Genomic DNA, 6,611 nt, shown 5'->3' on the forward strand with positions numbered 1-6,611 from the left:
AAAACTGAAGATGCTTGGATTATAGATAGTGGATCTTCAAAACATATGTCATATCGTCGTGATTTCTTTAATACACTTGATGAAACAATGAAAAATGTAAAAGTTTCACTTGGAGACAATCGACAATTAGACGTCAAAGGAACTGGAATAATTAAAATTCAAAAACTTATAAACAATAAATGGCATGATTCAATAATTGAAAATGTACTTTATGTTCCAGAGCTAAAGAAGAATTTATTTTCTGAAGGAATACTTACAAAGAGAGAAATGAAGATTGTAAAAGAAGAATTTTAACAGAATAATAATGCAGTTTCGAACAATTTCGAATCTTGAAGTAAATACCGTCCAGAAAAATGATTTTAAACTATGGCATAAAAGATTGGCATGAAAGACATATCAATCAACGTTCCTTATAAAAATTAATCAATGAAGGAGCTTTGAATAAAATAAAATTTACTTCTCAACATCAATTTTTATGTGAAGCATGTATATATGAAAAACAGCATTGTCAATCTTTTACAAAAACAAGAAGTTACATGCACGGAAAACCTTGTGAACGAATCTTCAGCGATTTATGTGGTCCAATATTAGTCACCTCTACAGTGCCGGATCTACACATAAGCTAAATAAGCTACAGCTTAGGGGCTTCACATTATAAGGAGGCCTCCTTAATATAGAAAAAATAAAAAAAAATGTATTTTTTGTTAATAAAATTGTTAATAAAATAATAACAGCAAAAAATTATTCAAATAATAAAAAATTATTTTTTATTGTTATAGCCTTTTTTATCAATTATGTTTTTTATATTTATCACAACAAAAAATAATTTATTACAATATTTTTTTGCGAAAAGCCGTAAATTACAAAATTATATATCTCCTTTCTTTTATTTTCTTTTTTTCGGGTTTTCCTATTATAGCTAAAAAAAATATATATATAATATAGATATACAGGGTGTCTGGCAATAATCGCCCCACCGGTCATATACAGGTAGAGGAGGTCAAATCGAGTAGAAAAGTCCTTTACCATTTTTTAATTTTCATAATAAGTACTGAGTAATTAACGAAAAAAGATCGGCGAATCCGCGCGAGTAAAGCGCGCGCGGTGAAGGACATCCCACTGCTATGCGATCACTAGGCGCGCGATGAAGCGTTGGGAGGAGCGCTCTACAAATGACAATGGCAACATACGAGCGGCGCGTAACGCTAGATCCTTGTGTCCTAGTGATCGCGTAGCAGTGGGACGATCCTTCTCACCGCGCGCGCTTTGCCTCGCGCGGATTCGCCGATCTTTTTTCGTTAATTACTCAGTACTTATTATGAAAATTAAAAAATAAAGGACTTTTCTACTCGATTTGACCTCCTCTACCTGTATATGACCGGTGGGGCGATTATTGCCAGACACCCTGTATATACATATATCGGAAACTCTTTATTTGTAACTATGAAGACGGCATGATACATCTGTGGTCTGACGTACCATACCTGCAATTGTTTTTATGTTCAATTGTCTCCGATATCAGAATAGCTAGGTCGCTTGAATGCTTCTCTGACGTAGACAACAGTTTATTTCTGATTTACTTCCGTGCTGGTTCAAGTTTTATTTAAAATTTTTAATTAAAAATGAAAAGAAGTTTTGCAAGTGGATATCAAAAGAGGAAGAAGAAGAAGTTATTAGAAGCTAAATTATCTAATTTACCTCAAATTAACAGTTATTTTAAAATACCAGAAGGAGAATACATGAAGGAGGATTTATTTATTAGGAGTCAACCTGACGTACCAACTATTTCTACAGATATGTCTACAAATATTCCTACAGATACTGCGTCTAATTCTGAAACTGCAGACTGCAGAACAGAAGCTGTTTCTCCTATTATTTCTCAAGATAGTTATATACTAAAAAATAAACAACAAACAAACAATATAAATGCGAATAAATAGGCATATCCACGTTCATGCTTTACTCATTTCTTTTCATCTGTTAACTTTCGCTTTCAATTAAAGTTAGTGTTTGCATTTACATGCAATAAAAGCAAAAATGTCAAACAATATAGTAATTATGCAAATTTTATTGTAATTACTAATATAATAAAACTTTAAAATGGTGATACACGCTTATTTATTGAGCCTTAGCTTGTTCTAGGTGCTATTTATTAATATATTTTACATGTGTTTGTCGTATATCTTACATCTAATTGTCGAACGTTTCGGCACCTTTTTTTGGGCCTTCTTCAGCGCTATAACGGATAAAATTTACATTGTTTTTACTACTGAAAACTTACATATAAATTGACTACTTGAAGTGGCTCATTTCACAACGACATTCTGCAATCAAGTCAAACATAAAACCTATAATAATCAATACAAAAAAGAATAAGAACAAAGATAATAACGTAGAACAAATCATATCACCTATGAATTTCAATATAGACAATAACAACAATTTACACAAAGTACAAGATAAATGGTTTATTAATCTGACAGAAACACAAATACCTACAGAAGTACAATATTTATTACAATTAGGAGAAAAGTTCAATCTTCCGAATTACGATAAAAAACGAAATACCATAGAACTCATCAAAAATATAGAAAGAAACATAGAAAGAAAAGACGAAGAATTGCAGAGTGTGGTGAGAAATGAGACCATAGAAACAATAAATAACATATGGAACAATAACAAAAAAATAAACCACAAGGAAAAGTTAATTATCAAATATAAAAAACAAACACAAGAATTCATCGAAAAACACCCCAATATAATATTTACAAGAGCAGACAAGGGGAATACCACGGTGGCAATAGATAAACCAAAATATATAATAGATATGGAAAAAATATTAGATGATAAAAACACATACAACACAATACAGAAAGATCCAACAAATAAATTAACGACAAATTTAAGAAACGTACTAACACGATGGAAAAACCAAAAATACATTGATGAAAAAACATACAGATGTCTATTAGAAACCGATGGTGTTCTCCCGAGAGCATATGGTGTGCCAAAGATTCACAAAGAAGGAAATCCACTCAGAATCATAATATCTACAATAAATAGCCCTCTATATAAAATAGCAACATATTTACATAAAATTCTGAACGACAACATCCCTAAACCAGAAAATGTAGTAAAAAATAGCTATGAACTAGTAAAAAAACTAACAGGACAAAAATTTAACACAGACCATAGTTTAGCTTCATTTGACGTAATATCACTATTCACAAACATACCAATAGAAAAAGTTAATGAAAGCATCAGCAAAAGATGGGACCACATAAAAGAAAAAACTAACATACCACTTAAAGAATTTTTAATAGGAATCAACTTAATACTGAATTCCACTTATTTCACATTCAACAACACCATATATAAACAAATCTATGGCACACCCATGGGCTCACCATTGTCACCAATCGTGTCAGACATGGTAATGCAAGATTTAGAAAGCACAGCAATTAAACTATTAAATTACAAACCCAATATATACATAAGATATGTAGATGACATCTTAATTGCAACAAGAACAGACAAACTCAAAGAAACATTGAACGTTTTCAACTCAATAGAAGACAGACTGAAATTCACCATAGAAATAAGACCAGACAACTCAATCAGTTTTTTAGACACCCTCATTACAACAGAACAAAATGAAATAATTTTCAATCACTACCAAAAACCCACAAATTCAGGCAGATTATTAAATTTTAACTCAAACCACCCAATACAACATAAAAGAGCAATCATTAGCAATATGACAGATAGAATCTTAACATTGTCACATCACAAATTTCACAAGAGCAACCTCAATAAAGCAATAAACTCATTACTCGAAAACGGATACCCACTAAAATTTATTTTCGAGAACATGAGAAATAGGATTAACAAATATAATAATGACAAAAAAAGTACGGTAAACAAAGAACATAGCAAAAAAACAGAAGAAAAAGAAAAGAAATATTTCACTATACCATACATGAAAAATGACACAAAAAAACTAGAAAAGAAAATCAAAGAACACGGATTCTCACCCGCATATAGTTGCCACAATAAATTAAATACATACATAAAAACCGGTAAAGACAAATTAGAACATAAAAAACAAAATGACATAGTATATCAAATAAATTGCAGTCAATGTGAAGCCACATACATAGGACAAACAGGTAGACAATTACAAACCAGAATAAAAGAACACCGTAAAGATATAAATAAAAAAACGGGAACACTATCAGTAATATCAGAACATAAAATAAAGTATAACCATGAATTTGAATGGGACAATGTTAAAATATTAGACAAGGAACCAACATACAGAAAACGGTTAATATCAGAAATGATACACATAAAAAGACACACACAAGCAATAAATAAACAGAGTGATACGGATTTCCTACCAAATACTTACTTACCTACACTGAGATCACTCCCTCCAATCAACAAATAATCATACCATCAGTAACGATCTCTCAAGACAAGACGACTCAGTAAGAAACGAACAACACCAAAAGTAACAAGTCACAATAAAAATCAATCCAGACAGTCAGAAGAATTAAGGTGAGAACGACTAACAGCACACACAATTTAATTAAATAAGAACAGTCAAACTAAGAACATTAAACCAATAAATAAAAATCAACAGTTGCCATGTCTGACACACGAGGAAAAAGCAAGGGGTGGACAAAAAGTTCGTAAAAATGGACAAAAGAGACCTACACCAAAAAAAAAAAAAACAACCAGTTTAAATTTTGACTAAGAGACGCAAAAAAAATTAGATTGTAAGTAAAAACAGCAATAGGGCAGAAGAAGACCCAAAAATTACAAGTAGTCAATTTATATGTAAGTTTTCAGTAGTAAAAACAATGTAAATTTTATCCGTTATAGCGCTGAAGAAGGCCCAAAAAAAGGTGCCGAAACGTTCGACAATTAGATGTAAGATATACGACAAACACATGTAAAATATATTAATAAATAGCACCTAGAACAAGCTAAGGCTCAATAAATAAGCGTGTATCACCATTTTAAAGTTTTAATTGAAAAACTGAGCCTAATTAAAAAAATTCTTTTTATAATATAATAAAACATTCTATTCAAATTTTATTTGAAAAATTATTATTATTATAGTTATAAAAAGCATGATTTACAAAGCTAATAATTATTATCGCTAAATTTATTCAGATTTTATTTATTCGATTTTTTGTTCTATTTCTTTAAAATGATTTCCAATTAGCATTATTCTGTAACTTTTTTATTTTATACTTAATTTTTATTGTAAATAATAATATTATAATAATTAATAACAATATAATAATAATTTAATTATGAATAATAAACACGAGAATAAAAAACAATATACGATTTTTTCTTCAAACAATAACAAATAAATATGTGATATATTCACATATAAGTTACAAATATATATATATATATTTTTTTTATCATCTTTTGAACAAATTGAACAAAATACGAACTGAACGTTATTCACATTTATATTTGCATTTATTTTATAGTATTCATATCTTCTAAAAATTATATATAAGAACGGAAATTTGCATTCGTTTTTTCATTCAAGATTTCTTTGATCTATATCCGTTTAAAAAAAAAGAAAACTATATTTGATTATAATATTTTAGACTATAAAATAAGAAGTTCTCAAGAAAATATCAATACAAAATATAGTGATGTCGGTCTATGGAATACTTTAACTAAGGATGATATTTCATTTTGGGTTCAAAAAGGACCTGCTGATTGCCAAAACTGGCAGGATTCATTTGAAAAATCCAAACAGATATATAAAAATCAAGCAAGATATTGCTCTCGAGGGCTTTTCTATTCCACAAAAATTAATGGCGAAAAATATAGTCGAGAATGGTTAGTGTATTCTCCATCAACTGGATGTGTTTATTGTTTTGTATGCAAGCTTTTTTCAAATTCAAACTGCACCTTAGCCAATAATGGCTTTAATGATTGGCGGAACTCCATTGTAATTAAACAACATGAGAATTTAAATTGTCATAGAGCAGCTTTACTCACATATTTAACAAGGAAAGGTGAATCTACTTTAAATACAAAATTAGAAAAACAAATTATAAAAGAACAAAAATATTGGAGGCAAGTACTTCAACGTATTGTTGCAGTCGTATCTACGTTGGCAGAACGAGGATTGCCATTTCGGGGCACTGAAGAAAAATTTGATTCACCTCAAAATGGAAATTTTCTTGGATTATTAGAATTAATTGCTCAATTTGATCCATTTCTCGCTGATCATATAAGCCGTTATGGGAATTCTGGAAAACCATCATATTTATCTAAAACAATATGTAATGAAATTATTGATTTAATGGCTGAAAAAGTAAGAAACTCTATTTTTGAAGATTTAAGAAAAGCAGGATATTTTAGTTTATCTGTTGATTCCACACCTGATTACTCACATATTGATCAATTAACTGTTATTGTAAGATATGTATTTCCTCATGATGGTTATCCCGTCGAACGATTTTTAACATTTATATCAATAGAAAACAATTCTGGAGAAAATTTGGCCAATTTGATATTTAATTATATTATAAATGAGTGTAAAATTGATTTTAACAAATGTAGAAGACAAT

The 6,611-nt window shown here is 29.6% G+C and overlaps 1 long non-coding RNA gene across 1 annotated transcript; it reads left to right on the forward strand.

Annotated features, from left to right (window-relative positions):
- The first annotated feature begins 1,342 nt into the window (after window positions 1-1,342).
- On the forward strand, window positions 1,343-4,792 carry LOC136999908 (uncharacterized). The gene is made up of 2 exons (XR_010890187.1): window positions 1,343-4,560; window positions 4,646-4,792. It is a non-coding gene; the product is annotated as an uncharacterized lncRNA (long non-coding RNA).
- The last annotated feature ends 1,819 nt before the right edge of the window (window positions 4,793-6,611 follow it).

This window comes from Linepithema humile, chromosome 5 (assembly GCF_040581485.1).
Source record: "Linepithema humile isolate Giens D197 chromosome 5, Lhum_UNIL_v1.0, whole genome shotgun sequence".
Lineage (NCBI taxonomy): Eukaryota > Metazoa > Arthropoda > Insecta > Hymenoptera > Formicidae > Linepithema > Linepithema humile.